This window comes from Trachurus japonicus, chromosome 23 (assembly GCF_045865225.1).
Source record: "Trachurus japonicus isolate A0001 chromosome 23, Traja_1.0".
Classification (NCBI taxonomy): domain Eukaryota; kingdom Metazoa; phylum Chordata; class Actinopteri; order Carangiformes; family Carangidae; genus Trachurus; species Trachurus japonicus.
The window spans coordinates 301,913-327,022 of NC_140929.1; the positions used below are offsets into that span (position 1 = coordinate 301,913).

General features: G+C 41.6%; 1 pseudogene across 1 annotated transcript in view; it reads right to left on the reverse strand.

Moving 5' to 3' along the window:
- LOC146962220 (protein-methionine sulfoxide oxidase mical3b-like) overlaps positions 1-25,110 on the reverse strand; it is a 60,013-nt pseudogene that overhangs the window by 2,158 nt on the left and 32,745 nt on the right. The window contains exons 20-33 of the transcript XR_015035145.1: positions 23,518-23,587; positions 22,394-22,568; positions 20,591-20,714; positions 20,400-20,445; positions 18,750-18,967; positions 17,676-17,832; positions 17,055-17,131; positions 15,730-15,825; positions 14,484-14,534; positions 12,167-12,421; positions 8,783-8,876; positions 8,525-8,575; positions 994-1,093; positions 354-427 (exon numbers count right to left, since the gene is read on the reverse strand). The product of XR_015035145.1 is annotated as a protein-methionine sulfoxide oxidase mical3b-like (transcript). The remainder of the gene's footprint in view (positions 1-353; positions 428-993; positions 1,094-8,524; positions 8,576-8,782; positions 8,877-12,166; positions 12,422-14,483; positions 14,535-15,729; positions 15,826-17,054; positions 17,132-17,675; positions 17,833-18,749; positions 18,968-20,399; positions 20,446-20,590; positions 20,715-22,393; positions 22,569-23,517; positions 23,588-25,110) is intronic.

Here is a 25,110-nt window from a genome sequence, read left to right on the forward strand (position 1 = left end):
TAAAGCCTTTAAACTTACAGACTGGATACTAGACAAACTGACCTGTGAGCAGCTGTGATCATGTTTAATCTGTGGGTCTTTCTTGTGTGTGCAGTTGTGTGTCTGTGGCCGGTGCGTGTGCTATAGTCTAGCATATGTAGTTATTATGTGTGAATGTTTATGGCCGGCGGTTCGTGTGCAGTAACCAGTCAGGGTGCAGTCATGTCAGCATGCTCGGTCTGGTGGAAGTAAATCTAGCCTAGATGACACGTTTTTATTCTGAGCAGCCCTTTATTCTGAATATTAGTCTCCATGGAAACAGAGCTGGTGTGAGGTGAACAGGTAGTAAACAGGTAGTAAACAGGAAGTCGTACCGTCCACAGCCATCCGCTCCCTGAGCTCCTGCTGCAGACGACTCTGTCTGTCCTCCAGCTCCAGCTCCCGGGCGCTGAAACACACAACACACAGAGTCAGAGTCAGTCTGACCTTTGACCTTTGACCTCTGAAACACAGAGTCAGTCTGACCTTTGACCTCTGACCTCTGAAACACACAGAGTCAAAGTCTGCACTGCAAAAGCTCAAAATCTTTCCAAGAATATTTGTCTTATTTCTTGTCAAAATGTCTCATTTCTAGTCAAAACTAATCTCTTTCCACTTAAAATAAGACTCATCACCTAAAAATGAACTTGTTTTTAGATCATTTTCACTTGTTTCAAACTAATTTTCACTTGAAATAAGTAGAAAAATCTGCCAGTGAAAGCAAGTTTTTTGTGTTTGTAATAAGAAAGAAAAACTTGCTCCACTATCAGATTTTTCTACTTATTTCAAGTGAAAATCTGCTTGAAAGAAGTAAAAAGTGTCTAAAAACAAGCTGCTTTTTATGTGATGAGTCTTATTTTAAGTAGAATGAGATTAGTTTTGACTAGAAATGAGACAAATATTCTTGCTAAGATGTAGAGTTTTTGCAGTGTGACCTCTGCTGCGGGGGGGAGGGGGGGGGGGGCAGATACTCACAATATCATGAGCTCAGACTCGTACCGGACCAGAGAGTTCTTCTGCTGGACCAGCTGGAACCAGCGCTGCATCAGAGCCGGGTTGTCCAGTCGGCCCAGTCCTACAGAGACCGGACAGGATGTTAGGTAGAGTCATAGAAGACACTCACTCAGTCCAATAATATATAGTTACATACTAATATAGTTACATTACAGTAAACTAGAGTAAACTGAGAGCAGTGTGTTTCTGCAGACCCGGAGGCTGCAGTTCTAGGCCCCATGTGGTCAGTGACAGACCTGGACTCAGATGAACCAGACAGACCTGGACTCAGATGAACTGAAAAGAACTGTATTGTACAGAGCTGTTGTAAACTGGAGTGGACTTCCCTACTGCCTCAGTCTTAACTGTAAGAAATCAGGATTCAGAAGGGAATTGAAAATAGCTGTGTTGAGTAAAGACATGAGGTTAAATTCAGTTGACTGATGTGTGTAAAGCTGCAGAGTGCCTTATTTTATATTCTTAGTTTCAACTTGTATAGAGACAGCTCTGAATGTGTGTGTGTGTGTGTGTGTGGGCATGTGTGTGTGTGTGTACGTACAGATTGTGTAGGTGCTTGTACTATGTATGTAGGCTATATAATTGTATTGTGTATGCATGGTGCATGTGAATGTATATATGCATACTATATGTGCCTGTAGGGAGTGGATGTGTGTGAGTGGATGTGTGTATGCACACGTTATGGATGTATACATAACATATACTCATATTTTCCTAGTCATCTAAGTAATTTTATTTTATGATCTGAATTTTTGATGGGAATAATTAATAATTTAATTGCTTGTTTCTTATTCTATTTCGTATTTTGTATTTTTTGTGATTTGTGTTTTGGGAACACTGTATAGGAACTGATATTTGTCTTTTCAGAGACCCCAGGAAGAATAGTTGTCACCATGGTAACAACTAATGGGGATAAACAATAAACAATAAACAATAAAGAATAAACCAGACTGAGCTGGTTCACATGGACCTGGTCGTTATTCAGTCGGCTGCTTTACTTCTCCTTCTGGTCTGTGTTGTAACACACACACACACACACACACTTACACACACTCTGTGGTTGTGCTAGAGCGGTGTGTAACTAGAACATTACACAATAAACGGTAACACATCTCTAACACATCGTTGTACAATCATCCTGCTCCGTGGGGAGTTCAAGGTCTCAGTGTGGCGTCCGTATCTGGGAGTAATAAAACTTTTAAACAGTAACTAGTTTGACAATAACAGGTGTTCAGGTTGGTGTAGTTTTACATTCGGCCACTAGGTGGCACCGTCACAAAACATAAGAAACCTGCAGCTCCAGAACTACAGGTCTGGATCTGCAGCCTCCGGGTCTGAATCTGCAGCCTCCGCTCCGCTGTGCTGCAGACCACAGAGCAGACCAGCTACTGGTAAAACTACAGTAAACTGTGGTGAACTACAGTAAACTGTGATAAACTACAGTAAACTGTGGTAAAATATAAACTGTGGTAAAATACAGTAAACTGTGATAAACTACAGTAAACTGTGGTAAAATATAAACTGTGGTGAACTACAGTAAACTGTGGTAAAATACAGTAAACTGTGGTAAAATACAGTAAACTGTGGTAAAATATAAACTGTGGTAAAATACAATAAACTGTGGTAAAATATAAACTGTGGTAAAATACAATAAACTGTGGTAAAATACAGTAAACTGTGGTAAACTACAGTAAACTGTGGTAAAATACAGTAAACTGTGGTAAAATACAGTAAACTGTGGTAAAATACAATAAACTGTGGTAAAATACAGTAAACTGTGGTAAACTACAGTAAACTGTGGTAAAATACAGTAAACTGTGGTAAAATATAAACTGTGATAAACTACAGTAAACTGTGGTGAACTACAGTAAACTGTGATAAACTACAGTAAACTGTGGTAAAATATAAACTGTGGTAAAATACAGTAAACTGTGGTGAACTACAGTAAACTGTGGTAAAATACAGTAAACTGTGGTAAAATATAAACTGTGGTAAAATACAATAAACTGTGGTAAAATACAGTAAACTGTGGTAAACTACAGTAAACTGTGGTAAAATACAGTAAACTGTGGTAAAATACAATAAACTGTGGTAAAATACAGTAAACTGTGGTAAAATACAGTAAACTGTGGTAAAATACAATAAACTGTGGTAAAATACAGTAAACTGTGGTAAAATACAGTAAACTGTGGTAAAATACAATAAACTGTGGTAAAATACAGTAAACTGTGGTAAAATATAAACTGTGATAAACTACAGTAAACTGTGGTAAAATATAAACTGTGGTAAAATACAGTAAACTGTGATGAACTGCAGTAAACTGTGGTAAACTACAGTAAACTGTGGTGAACTACAGTAAACTGTGATAAACTACAGTAAACTGTGGTAAAATATAAACTGTGGTGAACTACAGTAAACTGTGGTGAACTACAGTAAACTGTGGTAAAATACAGTAAACTGTGGTAAAACTACAGTCAACTGTGGTGAACTACAGTAAACTGTGATAAACTACAGTAAACTGTGGTAAAATATAAACTGTGGTGAACTACAGTAAACTGTGGTGAACTACAGTAAACTGTGGTAAAATACAGTAAACTGTGGTAAAATATAAACTGTGGTAAAATACAATAAACTGTGGTAAAATACAGTAAACTGTGGTAAACTACAGTAAACTGTGGTAAAATACAGTAAACTGTGGTAAAATACAATAAACTGTGGTAAAATACAGTAAACTGTGGTAAAATATAAACTGTGATAAACTACAGTAAACTGTGGTGAACTACAGTAAACTGTGATAAACTACAGTAAACTGTGGTAAAATATAAACTGTGGTGAACTACAGTAAACTGTGGTGAACTACAGTAAACTGTGGTAAAATACAGTAAACTGTGGTAAAATATAAACTGTGGTGAACTACAGTAAACTGTGGTGAACTACAGTAAACTGTGATAAACTACAGTAAACTGTGGTAAAATATAAACTGTGGTAAAATACAGTAAACTGTGGTGAACTACAGTAAACTGTGGTAAAATACAGTAAACTGTGGTAAAATATAAACTGTGGTAAAATACAATAAACTGTGGTAAAATACAGTAAACTGTGGTAAAATACAATAAACTGTGGTAAAATACAGTAAACTGTGGTAAACTACAGTAAACTGTGGTAAAATACAGTAAACTGTGGTAAAATACAATAAACTGTGGTAAAATACAGTAAACTGTGGTAAAATATAAACTGTGGTAAAATACAGTAAACTGTGATGAACTGCAGTAAACTGTGGTAAACTACAGTAAACTGTGGTGAACTACAGTAAACTGTGGTAAAATACAGTAAACTGTGGTGAACTACAGTAAACTGTGGTAAACTCCAGTAAACTGTGGTAAAATACAGTAAACTGTGGTGAACTACAGTAAACTGTGGTGAACTACAGTAAACTGTGATAAACTACAGTAAACTGTGGTAAAATACAGTAAACTGTGGTAAAATATAAACTGTGGTGAACTACAGTAAACTGTGGTAAAATATAAACTGTGGTAAAATACAGTAAACTGTGGTGAACTACAGTAAACTGTGGTAAAATACAGTAAACTGTGGTAAAATATAAACTGTGGTAAAATACAATAAACTGTGGTAAAATACAGTAAACTGTGGTAAACTACAGTAAACTGTGGTAAAATACAGTAAACTGTGGTAAAATACAATAAACTGTGGTAAAATACAGTAAACTGTGGTAAAATATAAACTGTGATAAACTACAGTAAACTGTGGTAAAATATAAACTGTGGTAAAATACAGTAAACTGTGATGAACTGCAGTAAACTGTGGTAAACTACAGTAAACTGTGGTGAACTACAGTAAACTGTGGTAAAATACAGTAAACTGTGGTGAACTACAGTAAACTGTGGTAAAATACAGTAAACGGTGGTAAAATATAAACTGTGGTAAAATACAGTAAACTGTGGTGAACTACAGTAAACTGTGGTAAAATACAGTAAACTGTGGTAAAATACAATAAACTGTGGTAAAATACAGTAAACTGTGGTGAACTACAGTAAACTGTGGTAAAATACAGTAAACTGTGGTGAACTACAGTAAACTGTGGTAAAATACAGTAAACTGTGGTGAACTACAGTAAACTGTGGTAAAATACAGTAAACTGTGGTGAACTACAGTAAACTGTGGTAAAATACAGTAAACTGTGGTAAACTACAGTAAACTGTGGTAAAATACAGTAAACTGTGGTAAAATACAATAAACTGTGGTAAAATACAGTAAACTGTGGTAAAATATAAACTGTGATAAACTACAGTAAACTGTGGTGAACTACAGTAAACTGTGATAAACTACAGTAAACTGTGGTAAAATATAAACTGTGGTGAACTACAGTAAACTGTGGTGAACTACAGTAAACTGTGGTAAAATACAGTAAACTGTGGTAAAATATAAACTGTGGTGAACTACAGTAAACTGTGGTGAACTACAGTAAACTGTGATAAACTACAGTAAACTGTGGTAAAATATAAACTGTGGTAAAATACAGTAAACTGTGGTGAACTACAGTAAACTGTGGTAAAATACAGTAAACTGTGGTAAAATATAAACTGTGGTAAAATACAATAAACTGTGGTAAAATACAGTAAACTGTGGTAAAATACAATAAACTGTGGTAAAATACAGTAAACTGTGGTAAACTACAGTAAACTGTGGTAAAATACAGTAAACTGTGGTAAAATACAATAAACTGTGGTAAAATACAGTAAACTGTGGTAAAATATAAACTGTGGTAAAATACAGTAAACTGTGATGAACTGCAGTAAACTGTGGTAAACTACAGTAAACTGTGGTGAACTACAGTAAACTGTGGTAAAATACAGTAAACTGTGGTGAACTACAGTAAACTGTGGTAAACTCCAGTAAACTGTGGTAAAATACAGTAAACTGTGGTGAACTACAGTAAACTGTGGTGAACTACAGTAAACTGTGATAAACTACAGTAAACTGTGGTAAAATACAGTAAACTGTGGTAAAATATAAACTGTGGTGAACTACAGTAAACTGTGATAAACTACAGTAAACTGTGGTAAAATATAAACTGTGGTAAAATACAGTAAACTGTGGTGAACTACAGTAAACTGTGGTAAAATACAGTAAACTGTGGTAAAATATAAACTGTGGTAAAATACAATAAACTGTGGTAAAATACAGTAAACTGTGGTAAACTACAGTAAACTGTGGTAAAATACAGTAAACTGTGGTAAAATACAATAAACTGTGGTAAAATACAGTAAACTGTGGTAAAATATAAACTGTGATAAACTACAGTAAACTGTGGTAAAATATAAACTGTGGTAAAATACAGTAAACTGTGATGAACTGCAGTAAACTGTGGTAAACTACAGTAAACTGTGGTGAACTACAGTAAACTGTGGTAAAATACAGTAAACTGTGGTGAACTACAGTAAACTGTGGTAAAATACAGTAAACGGTGGTAAAATATAAACTGTGGTAAAATACAGTAAACTGTGGTGAACTGCAGTAAACTGTGGTAAAATACAGTAAACTGTGGTGAACTGCAGTAAACTGTGGTAAAATACAGTAAACTGTGGTAAAATACAGTAAACTGTGGTGAACTACAGTAAACTGTGGTAAACTACAGTAAACTGTGGTAAAATATAAACTGTGGTAAACTACAGTAAACTGTGGTAAAATACAATAAACTGTGGTAAAATATAAACTGTGGTAAACTACAGTAAACTGTGGTAAAATATAAACTGTGGTAAACTACAGTAAACTGTGGTAAACTACAGTAAACTGTGGTAAAATACAGTAAACTGTGGTGAACTGCAGTAAACTGTGGTAAAATACAGTAAACTGTGGTAAAATATAAACTGTGGTGAACTACAGTAAACTGTGATAAACTACAGTAAACTGTGGTAAACTACAGTAAACTGTGGTAAAATACAGTAAACTGTGATAAAATACAATAAACGGTGGTAAAATACAATAAACTGTTGTGAACTACAGTAAACTGTGGTAAACTACAGTAAACTGTGGTAAACTACAGTAAACTGTGATAAACTACAGTAAACTGTGGTAAAATACAGTAAACTGTGGTGAACTACAGTAAACTGTGGTAAACTACAGTAAACTGTGATAAAATACAGTAAACTGTGGTGAACTACAGTAAACTGTGGTAAACTACAGTAAACTGTGATAAAATACAATAAACGGTGGTAAAATACAATAAACTGTTGTGAACTACAGTAAACTGTGGTGAACTACAGTAAACTGTGGTAAAATACAGTAAACTGTTGTGAACTACAGTAAACTGTGGTAAAATACAGTAAACTGTGGTAAAATACAATAAACTGTGGTAAACTACAGTAAACTGTGGTAAAATACAGTAAACTGTGGTGAACTGCAGTAAACTGTGGTAAAATACAGTAAACTGTGGTGAACTGCAGTAAACTGTGGTAAAATACAGTAAACTGTGGTAAAATACAGTAAACTGTGGTGAACTACAGTAAACTGTGGTAAACTACAGTAAACTGTGGTAAAATATAAACTGTGGTAAAATACAGTAAACTGTGGTAAAATACAGTAAACTGTGGTAAAATATAAACTGTGGTAAAATACAGTAAACTGTGGTAAAATATAAACTGTGGTAAAATACAGTAAACTGTGGTGAACTGCAGTAAACTGTGGTAAAATACAGTAAACTGTGGTAAAATATAAACTGTGATAAACTACAGTAAACTGTGATAAACTACAGTAAACTGTGGTAAACTACAGTAAACTGTGGTAAAATACAGTAAACTGTGATAAAATACAATAAACGGTGGTAAAATACAATAAACTGTTGTGAACTACAGTAAACTGTGGTAAACTACAGTAAACTGTGGTAAACTACAGTAAACTGTGATAAACTACAGTAAACTGTGGTAAAATACAGTAAACTGTGGTGAACTACAGTAAACTGTGGTAAACTACAGTAAACTGTGATAAAATACAGTAAACTGTGGTGAACTACAGTAAACTGTGGTAAACTACAGTAAACTGTGATAAAATACAATAAACGGTGGTAAAATACAATAAACTGTTGTGAACTACAGTAAACTGTGGTGAACTACAGTAAACTGTGGTAAAATACAGTAAACTGTTGTGAACTACAGTAAACTGTGGTAAAATACAGTAAACTGTGGTAAAATACAATAAACTGTGGTAAACTACAGTAAACTGTGGTAAAATACAGTAAACTGTGGTAAAATACAATAAACTGTGGTAAACTACAGTAAACTGTGGTAAAATACAGTAAACTGTGGTAAAATACAATAAACTGTGGTAAACTACAGTAAATTGTAGTAAACTACAGTAAACTGTGGTGAACTACAGTAAATTGTAGTAAACTACAGTAAATTGTAGTAAACTACAGTAAACTGCAGTAAACTCCAGTGGCTGTGGTGCAGTAGTTGTAGTTGTTGTCGTGGTAACGAACCTCCCAGATGAAGGTCGATGTCCAGACCGTCGTCAGCTTCTCCCCAGTAATCTGACACACACACACACACACACACACACAAACACACAAACACAGGTGAGTGTCACTGCACTGTGTGTGTGTGTGTGTAACTGTGTGTATTTCAGTGTGTGTGTGTAACTGTGTGTATTTCAGTGTGTGTGTGTAACTGTGTGTATTTCAGTGTGTGTGTGTAACTGTGTGTGTGTGTGTGTGTGTGTGTGTCAGGTTGTGTATTACCAGCTTCTCCTCTCAGAGCTTTCTCCACCATCACTCCTCTCTCCTCCAGCTGCCGTTGTTTCTCCTCCACCTGCTGCAGCTGCCTCTGGATCATCTGGAACACACACACACACACACACACACACACACACACACACACACACACACACACACACACACACACACACACACACAGAGACCTGAGACCTGGACCTGGACCTGAGACATCCTCCCTGTCTGTCCTCAGTAGGTGTGGGCAAAAATATCGATACGTCAATATATTGCAATATATCGATATCGATATTCAAAATGTGAATATCGATATTTCGATATATCGATATATCGATTTTTTTTCAAATACTAAATCATGTTTGAGACGTAAATCCAGTCCGACTCTGCGAGGTGTCGCTGTGCTGCTGCCTCAGACAGTGTGTTGTTGTTCATGCAGATATGTTGTTGTAACTTGCGCTTGTATAGTTACAATAAAATGACACGGATCATTTGAATTACATTGTTTTGACTCAGTTTGTCCCATGAATGATCACTATCGTCTGATGTACATACAACTCTGACTTTAAGACGCATACTAATGCCTTTTACATTTTTCAGTGAACTATGTAGAATATCGCAATATATCGCAAAATTTGGATATCGCAATATCGTATCGTATCGTGACTAGGGATGTCACGATTACTTGTTTTCACAATTAATCGTGGTATTAAACGCCACAATTAATTGATCGTAAAGATTCCTAAATACCGTCACTTTCACAAAAATTTGATGTTGGAACCTTATTGGCAGATGTGCACAAAAATATGCACAGATACTGGTCCATTTATCTAACGTAACACTGAATGGTTAGGAATTTAAAGCAGAAGTAAGCGATCCGGTGGTTTTGGCTAATGCTGCGTTCCAGGCAGGCTTTTGAAACCGTAAATTACAGCTTCAAGTCACGACTTACGACTTTGTAGCGTTAAAAAAACGAATAAAATAAACTTAAACATTTGGTATAGATGACAATTTATGACCTGAATATTTCAAACACTTCCCCTGGGGATTAAGAATTGGTCGTATATTAATAGATACTTGAAATATTTTGTGTAAACATGAGTAATTATATTTTGACTAGGCTAAAAGATTTTACACATTCATAGTGTTGTGAAATTAATTAATGCATAATCAGGGTTCCTACAGCTTAAGCCAAGTTAAATTTAAGACTTTTTAAGACTTTTTTAAAGCCACTTGAAATAAAATTTAAGACCGACTTCATAATAAACACAAATGCAGAAAATAGAAATAAAAACCCCACATCTATTACATCATAGTGTTAGGGACAATTTGACCCACTTTCCTATGTGATCCAAGGTAAAGTGACTGCTACATGAACATTGGATTGTGTCTCTTTCCAGCTGTCCTTTCAAAATAAATGTCTCTTTCCAGCTGTCCTTTCAAAATAAATGCATAAAAAAATCTGAAAAAAAAAAAACACTGACTCTGGAGCTGGTGGCGGTGAGAGATTTAGCGTTGACGGCCGCCACTAACTTCTCTATGTCAGAATGTTACCAATTATTTGGAGATTTTAGACCAATTACAACCATAAAAACCCACTTAACATTTTTAAGACTTTTGAAAAATGTATTTAAGACTTTTTAATGCCAATTAAGGCCTTGTTTTTAGATTAATGAATTCAATGCCTTTTAAGACTTTTTAAGGGTCTGTAAGAACCCTGATAATAATCGTGATAATCGGAGTACCGTGATTATTTCTCTGACAATAATCGTACCAAGAAAATGTCTAATCGTGACACAAGTATCGTGATGCGTATGGTATCGTGAGGTCCTGGTCTGTCCTCAGGTGGACCCATGTGGACCTGGACTGACCTGGACCTGGACTCATGTGGACCTGGACTGACCTGGACCTGGACTGACCTGGACCTGGACTGACCTGGACCTGGACTCATGTGGACCTGGACTGACCTGGACCTGGACTCATGTGGACCTGGACTGACCTGGACCTGGACTCATGTGGACCTGGACTGACCTGGACCTGGACTCATGTGGACCTGGACTGACCTGGACCTGGACTGACGTGGACCTGGACTGACCTGGACCTGGACTCATGTGGACCTGGACTGACCTGGACCTGGACTCATGTGGACCTGGACTGACCTGGACCTGGACTCATGTGGACCTGGACTGACCTGGACCTGGACTGACGTGGACCTGGACTGACCTGGACCTGGACTCATGTGGACCTGGACTGACCTGGACCTGGACTCATGTGGACCTGGACTGACCTGGACCTGGACTCATGTGGACCTGGACTGACCTGGACCTGGACTGACCTGGACCTGGACTCATGTGGATCTGGACTGACCTGGACCTGGACTCATGTGGACCTGGACTGACCTGGACCTGGACTCATGTGGACCTGGACTGACCTGGACCTGGACTCATGTGGACCTGGACTGACCTGGACCTGGACTGACCTGGACCTGGACTGACCTGGACCTGGACTGACCTGGACCTGGACTCATGTGGACCTGGACTCATGTGGACCTGGACTGACCTGGACCTGGACCCATGTGGACCTGGACTGACCTGGACCTGGACTTACGTGGACCTGGACTGACCTGGACCTGGACTGACGTGGACCTGGACTGACCTGGACCTGGACTCACGTGGACCTGGACTGACCTGGACCTGGACCCATGTGGACCTGGACTGACCTGGACCTGGACTCATGTGGATCTGGACTGACCTGGACCTGGACCTGGTCTGTCCTCATGTGGACCCATGTGGACCTGGACTGACCTGGACCTGGACTCATGTGGACCTGGACTAACCTGGACCTGGACTGACGTGGACCTGGACTGACCTGGACCTGGACTCATGTGGACCTGGACTGACCTGGACCTGGACTCACGTGGACCTGGACTGACCTGGACCTGGACCCATGTGGACCTGGACTGACCTGGACCTGGACTGACGTGGACCTGGACTGACGTGGACCTGGACTGACCTGGACCTGGACTCATGTGGACCTGGACTGACGTGGACCTGGACTGACCTGGACCTGGACTCATGTGGACCTGGACTGACCTGGACCTGGACTGACGTGGACCTGGACTGACCTGGACCTGGACCCATGTGGACCTGGACTGACCTGGACCTGGACTGACCTGGACCTGGACTCATGTGGACCTGGACTGACCTGGACCTGGACTCATGTGGACCTGGACTGACCTGGACCTGGACTCATGTGGACCTGGACTGACCTGGACCTGGACTCATGTGGACCTGGACTGACCTGGACCTGGACTCATGTGGACCTGGACTGACCTGGACCTGGACTGACGTGGACCTGGACTGACCTGGACCTGGACTCATGTGGACCTGGACTGACCTGGGCCTTGTGCAGCCTCTTCAGCTCCTCCCGTCTGGCCTGGCGTCGAGCCGCTCTCTGGACTCGCCGGGTGATTCTGGCGTCCAGGTCTTGGTGGTCCAGGTCTTGGCGGCGGTCCGGCCGTCCCCCCTGGAACAGGGTCTCCTGGACGCTGAGACTGGACGGCTCCTTGGGCTGGACCAGGACCCCCAGGACCTCCGTGGGACAGGAGGACCGGTCTGGGTCCTGGAGGACTCTGTCCCTCACGGAGCGTCTCTGCAACAACACACACACACAGGGTTTCTAACCTGCAGCCTAGATGTAGTCTAGGCAAAGTAGCGTTTAGTCCGACAGACTAATAGTAACAATGTTTTTCACCATCCATCATTTCTATGAGGTGTCCAGAACAACATACTAAAAGTCCTAAGAAATCCTAGTTGGGGAAATATGTTTAATTCTCATCAATCCAACATTGATTTACTGTATAAAGTCTATGGTGCCAATAAGGCCAGAAAACAATACACTCCAATGGGGCCAGGGACGTGCACATGACTATAGAGGGGCAGGGGCTCAACATCAGAAAAGGGCAGTACCTATGTACAATTTTTTCAGGCCTTAATATCAAAATAAATAAAAATAAAAAAATTACAGTTACTATTTAGTCGGTAGAGAAAGCCTGCACGCCTTCAGGACTGCAGTCAACATGCTGGACCAATTTCCCAACTTCCCGAAACAGAGTCATGACTTCTGAACTGGTAGCCTAGGCTAAGGCTAATATTGGGTGCACATTAACATGGCTTGCAGAAAAAAAAATCATGTGAGTGCAAGTGCAAAATAGAAGTAGGCTAAGCCTACAGGCTACACACACAAAACCATTTCTTGGTTTTGTGTGACTACTGTGACTGCTACTGTGCATATTTCAGAACAGCAGCAATATTTACAACAGCAAAGTCACAATTACCAGTAACTCAACATCTGGAAACAAATTCAAATAGTCAGTGAAATCAAGCTGAGTGAGTGATTCCTCCTGTTGCTGCTGTTGTTCACTACATTCAGGTGATGTTAGACAGAGGACGGGGTGGGGCTTAACTCTTAACAAGCAGTCAGCTAAACAAACACAAATGGGTCTTTTCTGAAATATGACTCATGTTAAGCTGTTGAATAAGTGGACGGCGACTTGTCAGAACCGACAGGAAGTGATGTTGGTGGATTTATAACTCACAAGATTCAACACAAGTCGCTCCACTGTCACGTCTCATCTACATGCGGCACACACAGAGTTATCGATGAGGCAGCAGCTTCTACTTCTCTCTCTCTCTGGACGTGCATGTGAGGGAGCGCGCACCGCGGGGCAGCCCCCCCCCGCCCCTCAGTGAGGGACAGAGCGGAGCAGCAGCGGACAACACACACACCAACTTACACAATACCGTGTGTATTACAAGGAAATGCGTACGGTAGATAACCTAGATAACCGTGGCATTTTTACAGCGCGGTTGTTTACATCCTCATGCACAACAGGAATGCATTTATTGAAAAAAAAAAAAAAAAGGGCACTTTTTAATACGAGGCAAAAAGGGCAGGGGCTCAAGCACCCTTTGGGCCCTATGTGCACGTGCCTGAATGGGGCTATTGTTTTCCTTTACTGCTATCACAATGAAACTTTACACAATGAAAGTATCTATTAAATGTAACATTTTTTGTATTACAAGTTTCTTTGAAAATGAATTTGAATATGCAAATGAGCCACACACTTATCAAATATGCCCAAAATACACCCGAATAGGCTTTTTTTTTTCCTTTACTCCTACCACAATGAAACTTTACACAATGAAAATATCCATGAAAGGTAACATTTTTTGTATTACAAGTATTAGTAATACAAAAGTATTAGTATTAGTATTAGTATTAGTGGTGTATTTTGGGCATATTCCATTAGTGTGTGGCTCATTTGCATATTCAAATTCATTTTCAAAGAAACTTGTAATACAAAAAAAAAATGTTTTTCATGTTTACTTTCATCGTGTAAAGTCTCATTGTGATAGCAGTAAAGGAAATAAAAATAGCCCCATTGTGGTGTATTGTTGTCAGCACCATAGACTTTATACAGTAAATCAATGTTGGATTGATGAGAATTAAACATATTTCCCCAACTAGGATTTCTTAGGACTTTTAGTATGTTGTTCTGGACACCTCATAGAAATGATGGATGGTGAAAAACATTCTGTTACAATTAGTTCTATTTGGGGTCCAAACTGAGCTAGAATGCCTGGACTAAGAGACTAGAACCAGGAGAGACCCGGTCCTGGAGGTTCTGGAGGTTCTGGAGGTCTGCCGGTACCTTGATGGCGTACGATCGTTTAAAGGCCAGAGCATGAGGGACGTACGCAGGCTGGGACACATGGAGAAGAGACACCAGTCAGTCACCGAGTCAAACAGCAGCTCAACTAACTCTAAGATCTCTGAGGGTTCTGGTTCTGGTTCTGGTTCTGGTTCTGGTTCTGGTTCTGGTCCTGGTGGACGGAGGACTGGGCAAAGTCTGGTCTCAGCTGAAGAGACAAGACCAGACCGGTCCAGTCCAACACCATGAAACAAAGATGAGTCTTAAGTCCATTATTATATCTGAAGAAAAGCAAATCTCCCTGCACAGCCACAGTTCCTCAGGTGAAGGTGGGTAGCAGGAGTGCATAAAATCAATAGAAAAAGACGGCCAGTGTGCGGTGGCCGTCTTTTTCTATCCATTATTATATCGGTAGAGACAAGTCTGGATTAACTAAGACCAGTGAGCTGAGACGAGTCCAGACCAGAGTCCAGACCAGAGTCCAATCACTAAAAACTACATTTAAAGCAGAAGTCAGGTGAATGTTTGTGTTAATCTAAGTCTTAAATAGTTGTATCTTCCGACAGCAATCACTTCTATAGAGTGTTTGGTCTGAAACACGGGTCTGTCAGTCACTCTGCTCTGCTCTGAGCCCAGGAGAAAACTTTCCTTGTATCCTACAACCTTTATCCAATGAGGAGAGAGAACGGCATAAAGGGGCAGTCCTCTCTGTGTGTGCAGCCAAGGGATGCGCCTGAATGTGGTGACGTAGGGACGAGGACCAATAGATCCATGACGAGGGCGGGGGCTGCTAACTCCATCTGCTGACAAGACGTTATGGTGCGTTCAAGGCAACTCGTAACTGGTGTTTTTCCGACCTGTGAAGTGGTACCAGTTCGATCTGGTACGAGTTCACGGGTCAGAAGTTACGAGTGGCCGTTATAGTGACTTTCACCGGTAAAACAGGTCGGAGAAACACGAGTGGGTTGCCTGGAACGCTACAAAGTCGTAAGTCGTGACTTGAAGCTGTAATTTACGGTTTCAAAAGCCTGCCTGGAACGCAGCATTAGCCAAAATGAACGGATTGCTTTCTTCTGCTTTAAATATAAAACCAGTCCAGGGTTAGGGGTTAGGGGTCCAGGAGTTCTGTCTGACGTCAGCAGAGTGAATTCAAGTCTTTGCCGCTGCAGCAAAGGCTTGTGGGTAAAATCTTCTCTACTACCACACCACAGCTCGTCTACAGAACTGGACCTATCACAGCTGGTACCTCCTGGTTCTCCTCCTCCTCCTCCTCCTCCTCCTTCTCCTCCTTTATTGTGACTCTCTGGAGTTGTGTTGTGATGTCAAACAGCTCCAGACGCAGCTGCAAACAGCAGACACACCACTCACCCTCAGAGACGGAAACATCCCGCTTGTCTTGAACGCATCACGTTGATGAGAAAGATTAATAAGAGACTAGAGTAACAAAGAAGCTGCTTCCCCTGTGACGTCACTGTGACGTCACTGTGACATCACTGGCCTCAGTTGTTAGGGCCACGGGCCATCGCACCGGGCTCTACTGTTAATGTGTGGATTTGTTCTTACTTATTATTATTTTTCCGACTTCCAGACGATTTTCAGTTCGCTACTAGTGAAAATTATATATCAAAACGTGCGGTTCGATCGGGATCGGTGTGCTATTACTTTTCTCAACAGTTTACGAATATTTCACGACGTAAGTCGCGAAAAACTGTGCAAAATTTTGCATTGAAGTCAATGGGACGGGCGAAAAAAAAGAGCGAAAAAGAACAATCATTAGAGTTTTACAAATGTCTACTGCTCAGGCATACTTTCACCTAGAGACTTCATTTGAACTTTAAACAGTAGACACAAGTCTTGTGTATTGTCGTATTACTCCACGTTTTGATAGGTCATATAGTTTTTGATCAATCCATGATCAATGACCATGATCATTTTTGGAGAAATTATGAGTTTATAATGGGTGTGTATTGCACGGAATGTTCGTGTCAGAGTGCGTGACATCATCGGTTAGAGTGGGAGAGAGTGAAGAAACATTCTGTATTTTTTCTGGATAAACCATCAGCACGGCCACAATTTACACTCTACACACATGATTTTTTCCAAATTTGTAGACAAACTTCTTCCGTTTCTCATCATCTGCTCAAAATATCAGAGAGATTTACAGAATTTGAATTATCAGCCTCTGAGTGCGGCCACGTCTGTCTCTGCTCCTCATTGACTCCAATACAAATATTTTCTGAGAGGAGCAGAACGGCCTGATGTTTTAAAACTGCCAGCGTCTCCAAAATATTTACTGTAGAAACACCAAATCGTACCACATTTTTCAGTAAGTCCTTAGAGCAACGTTGATCTGTGTTTTGTTCTGATAGGAGTTACCGTTTTGTCATGCTAAGCCTAATTGTGAGACCGGTGCAGAGGCAGAAAATCACTCTTTTTCTCCACGTTTCTCGTTAACTTCATTAACAATCCACCTGGCGCTCGTTTAAATGTTTGTGCTCTGATTGGTTGGTTTTATGGCCGTGCTCTGATTGGTCTGTTGGTGTTGTGTGGGCGTGGCTTTGTGAGTCTTACGTTGTTCCTGGGGGTCAGTGAACACCTCTGCAGCAGCGTGGTCGAGTCCAGGTCCGACTCTTCTGCCAGACTCACACCTGGAGACAGGAAGTGCTGTTAGTTATTACATCATCACCATAATAACCCCAATACACCGAGTCGGTAACCAAGGAAACGTCACTTCCGGTCAGAGCTGTTACACGGTTGGGTATAAAGATATAAAAGTTAAGGTTGTGGTTTTTCAGTTTATTTGCGGTGCAAAATGGTTCACAACAACTCTTAGGCATCGTCTCCGAGTGTGTAGACCAAGGGAACGCCACCTAAACGTCAGACCAACACTTCCTCCATAGACAGACGGATGTGACTGACTGGGAAAGAGCCAATATTTTAAAATGTACGGACAACAATGGACCCGGATCGTGATGAGTTTTTAATCTCTAGCTCTTTGTCAGCAGATACAAGTGATTCAGACTAAGACATGACAGCAGACAAGCGTTAGACAAAGGGTTAAAATGCTGCGTTTTCACACGTATGTCTACGGGGGAATCGCTTTGTTTTCCCCCACGGCTCTGACCGGAAGTGACTGGGTTTCCTTGGTTACCGACTCGGTGTATCGTCTGACACGCTCGATGACATCATCACCTGTGGCTCTCCTCTGATTGGCCGGCTCCCTCCCCGACGTCGTCCGGCTCCTCTTCTTCTTCTTGTGTCCAACAGAGAACAGCGCCCTCCACAGCGCTCTGGCCCCGCCCCCTTCCGCCTGGCCCCGCCCCCAGGCCGCGGCCCCGCCCCCTTCCGCCTGGCCCCGCCCCCAGGCCATGGCCCCGCCCCCTTCGCTCCTCCTCAGCTGGAGCAGCTGTGGGAGGAGTCGGGGGGGGAGGCTGTGAGCTCCTCCCCCTCCCCCATCATGTCTCTTCTTCCTCCTTCTCCTCGGCGTCTCTGACTCCGCTTCCTGCTCTCCATCTGGCCCCGCCCCCTTCCTCTCTGGCTCCGCCCCCGTCCTCTCTGGCTCCGCCCCCTTCCTCTCTGACAGCTGTGGTAGCTCAGGGCTGATGTCATCGAACGAGCCCCGCCCACTTCCTCCTCCGGCCACAGGGGGGCGCTGGGGGGCGTGTCTCTGACAGAGCTGGGTAAAGTAGGGTTAGGGTTAATCTCATTCTACTTAAAATAAGTCTCGTCACATTAAAAGCAGCTTGTTTTTAGACACTTTTTACTTCTTTCAAGCAGATTTTCACTTGAAATAAGTAGAAAAATCTGATAGTGGAGCAAGTTTTTCTTTCTTTCTTATTACAAACACAAAAAACTTGCTTGCACTGTTAGATTTTTCTACTTATTTTAAGTGAAAATTAGTTTGAAACAAGTGAAAATGATCTAAAAACAAGTTCATCTTTAGGTGATGAGTCTTATTTACAGTGTAAAGAGATTAGTTTTGACTAGAAATGAGACATTTTGACAAGAAATAAGACAAATATTCTCAGAAAGATTTTCAGTTTTTGCAGTGTAGCCTAGCAACCGGAATGAAGCTCAATGTAACGGAGTAAAAGTACCGCTTCTTCTGAAGAAATATACTCAAGTAAAAGTAACAAGTACTATGCTGCATTGAAACTACTCTTAGAAGTACAATTTATCCAAAAAGTTACTCAAGTAAATAAGTAACGTTAAGTAAATGTAGCTGTAGTTACTACCCACCTCTGGTCTCTGAGCTGCTGCTGCTGCCGTTTCCATGGCAACAGCAGGTGTGATGAGGTGCGTGGGCGGAGCTGCGTCTCCATCGTCGTCGTCGTCGTCGTCGTCGTCGTCGTCGTCGTCATGGTGACGGGTGGAGTCGGGCAGCGGCGGCGGCGGCGTGACGAAGGAGGCGGTGGAGGGCGTGGTCCTCCGGGGGGGGGGCGACGGGCCGGAGGTGGAGTCAGGACGCGTGATGATGTCACTTCCTGTTGGAGGGGAGGGGCTGCGGGGGGAGGAGGGGGAGGGGGAGGGGGAGGGGGAGGAGTCCTCTGTGGGGGGGGGCGGGGGGGGGTAAAGATCATAAACATGGTCAGATGCAAATATTGTTGTTTGATCATTGATTCACTATACACCGAATCTCCTTGTTGTTTACATTCTACTTCCTGGTAGAAAACCAGCTGTAATGTGAATGAGATCAATAGTAACGAACGAGAGTTTAGCTATATATCATATTTTTCAGGCCCTATCACCGTTTAGACAAATCTGAAATGATTGAAGAAACATTACTATTTCTGTGTGTGTGTTTTGTGTTGCTATGTGTTGTATTTATTCAGTTTGGGGGAATCACAGTGTCTAGAAAGCATCAGTGGCTCAGCTGACAGGGACAGCTAACGGTAGCTAAGCTAACGGCGGTAGCTAAGCTAACAGTAGCTAAGCTAACAGCGGTAGCTAAGCTAACAGTAGCTAAGCTAACAGCGGTAGCTAAGCTAACGGTGGCAGCTAAGCTAACGGTAGCTAAGCTAACGGCAGCTAAGCTAACGGCGGTAGCTAAGCTAACGGCCGTAGCTAAGCTAACAGCAGTAGCTAAGCTAACGGCGGTAGCTAAGCTACCAGCAGGACGTCAGCTGTTAAAACCCTCCCGTTGTGGGACACCACATGAAACTACTCCAGTTAGCTCAGTCATGTTGGAACTCAGATATCCGCTGGAGAAAATATTTTTTCATGGAGCGTTTATTGAGTCACTGAGTTATTAAAGTTAAACAGGTAGCTAACCGTTAGCCCGGCTAATCTATGATAACCATGACTAATTACAAAAATGTGCACACAGAAATAGTCATGTTTGTCCAATCATTGGTTTTATAAACTTTACAAACATCAGATTAGTCTAAACGGTGATATAGTGACATGAAAAATGAGATAAATATAGTGAAACTCTCGTCTGTTAATATTGTTCGAATGCTGGTTTTCTACCAGGAAGTAGTTGTAAACAACAAGGAGATTCGTCCTATAATGCAACAACAACATCAACAACATTAAAGGGATAGTATCATTTTTTTAAAGTGTGGTTGTATGATCTCCAAATAGCCCCTAAGTACTTTAATTGCAGTAGAAGACTCTCTGCACTCCTCCCGTTAGCAACGCCAGCCCATAATAGCCCTGCCCAGAGATTTACAACATACAGTGTTGTGAACAGACCCAAAGAAACGGCCTATTTTCACGGCCTAAAAGAGGTTTTACCTGAAAATAAATACACAGTTCCATTGTTCGCTATAATATAATTTTTTCCAGCCCTTCAAAGTGCAGGAAAAACACAGTTTTTATTTGGACCTAACCAACTGCTGATCGGCGGGCGCTAACCCTGGGCGGAGGGATACGTGAGTTGGTTAGGTCCAAATAAAAACTGTGTTTTTCCTGCACTTTGAGGGGCTGGAAAAAATGATAGATTATATATTGTCCTGGTTCTCTGCAGTAAAGCAGGAGCAGGAGAAACTAGATTCTCTTCTCAACAACAACAACAGCTGAGCCTCACCGTCACTGCTGTAACTGTCTCCTTCCTCTTCGTCCTCCTCTTCCTCCTCGTCCTCCTCCTCCACTTCCCCTTCCTCTTCCTCTTCATCCTCCTCCTCCTCCTCCTCCCATTGGCTGTTGGTGCGGTGGAGCTGCAGCGTTTCCCTCCATGACCTCATGACCTCTGATGTCCGCCGTCGACCTTTGTCGTCCTCCGACTCTGAGCTAGAAACACAAACAAACAGTCAAACATGTCGACTTCCTGCGTCATGAAGGGTTAAAGGCATAGATCTCTACACGTAGATGACCATAGATATAAACACGTAGATGACCATAGATATAAACACGTAGATGACCATAGATATAAACACGTAGATGACCATAGATATATATACGTAGAAGCTGCATTGACCGTCAGACCGTTTGACAGCTGTGAATCTGGTGAAATGCCAGACTTTTGTGCCGTGTATGGATGTTCCCATGAAAGAAACGCCAAAACCAAGAGACATGGAAGAACTTTTCTCCAGTAATAAGTTGTTTTATATTATAGAACTGTTCTGAACTTGTTGAATTTGATGTAGGTAAGTTATCGATTTTCAGTTTGCTACTAGTGAAAATTATATATCAAAACGTGCGGTTCGATCGGGATCGGTGTGCTATTACTTTCCTCAACAGTTTATGAATATTATATATATACAATATATAAAAACTGCGCAAAATTTTGCATTGAAGTCAATGGGACGGGCGAAAAAAAAGAGCGAAAAAGACCAACCATTGGAGTTTTACAAATGTCTACTGCTCAGGCATACTTTCACCTAGAGACTCCATTTGAACTTTAAACAGTAGACACAAGTCTTGTGTATTGTCGTATTACTCCACGTTTTGATAGGTCATATAGTTTTTGATCAATCCCTGATCAATGACCATGATCATTTTTGGAGAAATTATGAGTTTATAATGGGTGTGTATTGCACGGAATGTTCGTGTCAGAGTGGGTGACATCATCGGTTAGAGTGAGAGAGATGCCAGAAAAACTCCAGATGTTTTCTCTTTCCACACTCGGCCCCGCCACAATTTACACTCTACAGACATAATTTTTTCAGAATTTGTAGACAAACTTGTTATCTCTCATATCATGTGCTCAAAATATCAGAGAGACTTACAGAATTTGAATTATCAGCCTCTGAGTGCGGCCACGTCTGTCCCTGCTCCTCATTGAGTCCAATACAAATATTTTCTGAGAGAAGCAGAACGGACCGATGTTTTAAAACTGCCAGCGTCGCCAAAATATTTACTGTAGAAACACCAAATCCTACCACATTTTTCAGTAAGTCCTTAGAGCAATGTGATCTGTGTTTTGTTCTGATAGGAGTTACCGTTTTCTCACCGTAAGCCTTTTGCGAGACCGGTGCAGAGGCAGAAAATCGCTCTTTTTCTCCACGTTTCTGTCTGTCTCAGCCTGGGGGGCCCCTATCGCCGTGGTAACCAATGACATAAATGAAACTAAGGTAACGTATCATAGGGTGGATATGTGTTACATTTAGTGCACATACCGCTAGTTCATATATTACTAGTTTGTTATTTTGTTGCCTGTATGTGTAGGCTATAGGCTGTGGTAGTTGTGAGTTTGTGGTTGCCATGGTGATGAGGCTACCTATATAACTGTGCTAGGCCATATTAAATCAGTTTCATGGCACTGACATTAACCCTATAACTGCTAAGGTGAGTTGTGTAGCTGAGTTGTAGTAGCTTCAGTGACAGACCTCTACTGCCTCTGGAGATACAGGAAGTAGAAGTTAGACACCGACGATCCGCTCCAACGAGCAGCAGCGTCAGAGGCGGAGGCAGCTACGTGTAGATATCTATGGGTTAACACCTGATGATGTCATCATCTCCTCCCCTACCTGGAGCGGTGGGCGTGTCTTAGCCCCGCCCCCAGGTTGAACCAGTTCAGCGTTTCCTCGGAGACCTCCTCTGGCTCCGCCCCCTCCTCCTGCAGCCCCTCCTCCAAGGCGCTGGAGCTCCGCCCACAGTTCTCCAGCTCCACGCGCTCCGGCATCGACGCCATCACAGACACGGCTGCACGCACAACCACACAGCCGCACACACACACAGACACACACACAGACACACACACACTAAAGCCACATTGATTCCTGTTTAAGCAGCAGCTCAGTGTCAACAAGACAAACACTGACAGGTGACTAGCCATGTTTCCATCCAAAGTGATTTGAATTACTGGGAAATGTGCATTAAAAGAGCTTCGAATCCTCTGTGTTTCCATTAAAGGGATAGTTCACCCAAAATTGAAGTTTCAGAGTCCTCCGTGGCTTCTCTGAGTTACAGGGGGTCTCGGCGTAGCAGTGCATGTCCATATGACGGTTGCTAATGGATACCAACTGTCTTCATAACAAAAAGACACACCAAAAAACATCCAGATACCTCCATGCTGCTCGTATGTAATGTCCCTCTTGTATTGAAGCCCCAACATGAGAAATTGTCCCGAAAAAAAATGAAATAAGTCTATATTTCAAGCTTGTTTTGTATCAGAAGCTTCTCGAAGCTCCTCTTCCCGGTTCGTCACATTTGGATGAACCAGGAAGAGGAGCTTCCGCTACAAACAAACTTGAAATAAAGACGTATTTAATTTTTTTCGGAACAATTTCTCATGTCGGGGCTTCAATACAAGACGGACATTACATACGAGCAGCATGGAGGTATCTGGATGTTTTTTGGTGTGTCTTTCTGTTACGAAGACAGTTGGTATCCATTTGCAACCGTCATATGGACATGCACTGCTACGCCGAGACCCCCTGTAACCCAGAGAAGCCACGGAGGACTCTGAAACTTCTCCCAGCCCTTAGTCCACATGAGGGGGAGGAGATCATGAGTTTTCAAATTTGAATTTTGGCTGAACTATCCCTTTAAAGCTGCTTTTTTCAAATCCTTGTTGAAATTCCTCTTTTTAATTGATGTGTCCCCTGTAGCTGAACTGAGTGACAGGCGAGTGACGGTGGGAGGAGCTTACCTGAGGAGCGCCGGCGTTCCCCTGACAACACCGAGTCAGAGGAGAAGGACGGAGCTGAGGCCAGAGACACCTGCAGAGGAAACACACACACACACACACACACACACACACACACACACACACACACACACACACACACACACACACACACACACACACACACCCTGAATGAACTGAGACCAGGACCAGGACCAGGAACAGAACCAAGACCACACTGCAAAAACTCAAAATCTCAATCAATCAAAATGTCTCATTTCTAGTCTAAACTAATCTCTTTCCACTTAAAATGAGACTCGTCACCTAAAAATGAACTTGTTTTTAGATCATTTTCACTTGTTTCAAACTAATTTTCACTTGAAATAAGTAGAAAAATCTGCCAGTGAAAGGAAGTTGCTTGTGCTTGTAATAAGAAAGAAAAACTTGCTCCACTGTCAGATTTTTCTACTTATTTCAAGTGAAAATTTGCTTGAAAGAAGTAAAAAGTGTCTAAAAACAAGCTGCTTTTAATGTGATGAGTCTTCTTATCGTATAATGAGATTAGTTTTGACTAGAAATTACATTTTTGACTGGAAATAAGACAAATATTCTTGGTAAGATTTTGAGTTTTTGCAGTGTAGGACCCTCTGACATCACCAGGGCCGTTGCTAGGAATTCTGGGCCCCCTTCAACTGTTGTTAACATTTCCATGTTTCTCACATTCTCTGTTGTAAAGTGTTTTCTTGTCTGTAACAACATCTCTGTCCCGTCTGTCCGTCCTGTTGCTCACCCTGAGCTTTCTCCTGGTTTTCCCTGTTAAAAGGGTTTTCCATGGAGTTTTTCCTCAGTGGATGTGAGGGTCTAAGGACAGAGGATGTTGTTATGATGGGATGTAAAGCCCTTTGAGACAAACTGGTGGTAAAAACGGGCTATACAAATAAAACTGCCTTGCCTTGCCTTAAAGAATACTAAAGTGGGCCCCTGCCCCCTAACTTTTCCAGTTTTTTTTCTTAGACTACGTATTTTTATTTAGCCTACTTTGTTTTGATGCTAATGCAGCATTACTATGAGCCAAAAAAGTCTTTAACTGGGATAAAACACACAACTATCCTTGGTATCGTGACATGAAAGCTATTTTTAGCGAGGCCGATCAACAGCATATTTTCACTAATGGTTTGCGTTGTAATGTTAATTCTGTGAAACATAAGTTATTTCTTGAGTATAAAGAAAAATGGGCGAATGATATCTGGTTTAAACCAAAGCTCAGAACCTGTTGCCAGTTGAAAAATGTTTATTGTTCAGAACCCGATGTGACTTTGCCACTGGATAGATCCAAGAGATCTTTATGTGATTCTCCCTCTGGCAGTAGAAGTAGGAAGAAGCTTATGCCTCTTGTCAGGCCATCATTGTAAATAAGAACATGTTCTTAATTGATTTCGCCTGGTTAAATAAAGGTTAAATAAAATAAAATAAAAAAGGAAGGTTTAACTCAGTACCTGAGGATGAAAGACTCTGCACATTATGTAATTTAAATGTAATTGAGGATGAACTGCATTTTGTGTTTCATTGTCCGTTATATGACGAAGCCAGAACAGGCAGTTTTTGTTTCAGAAAATG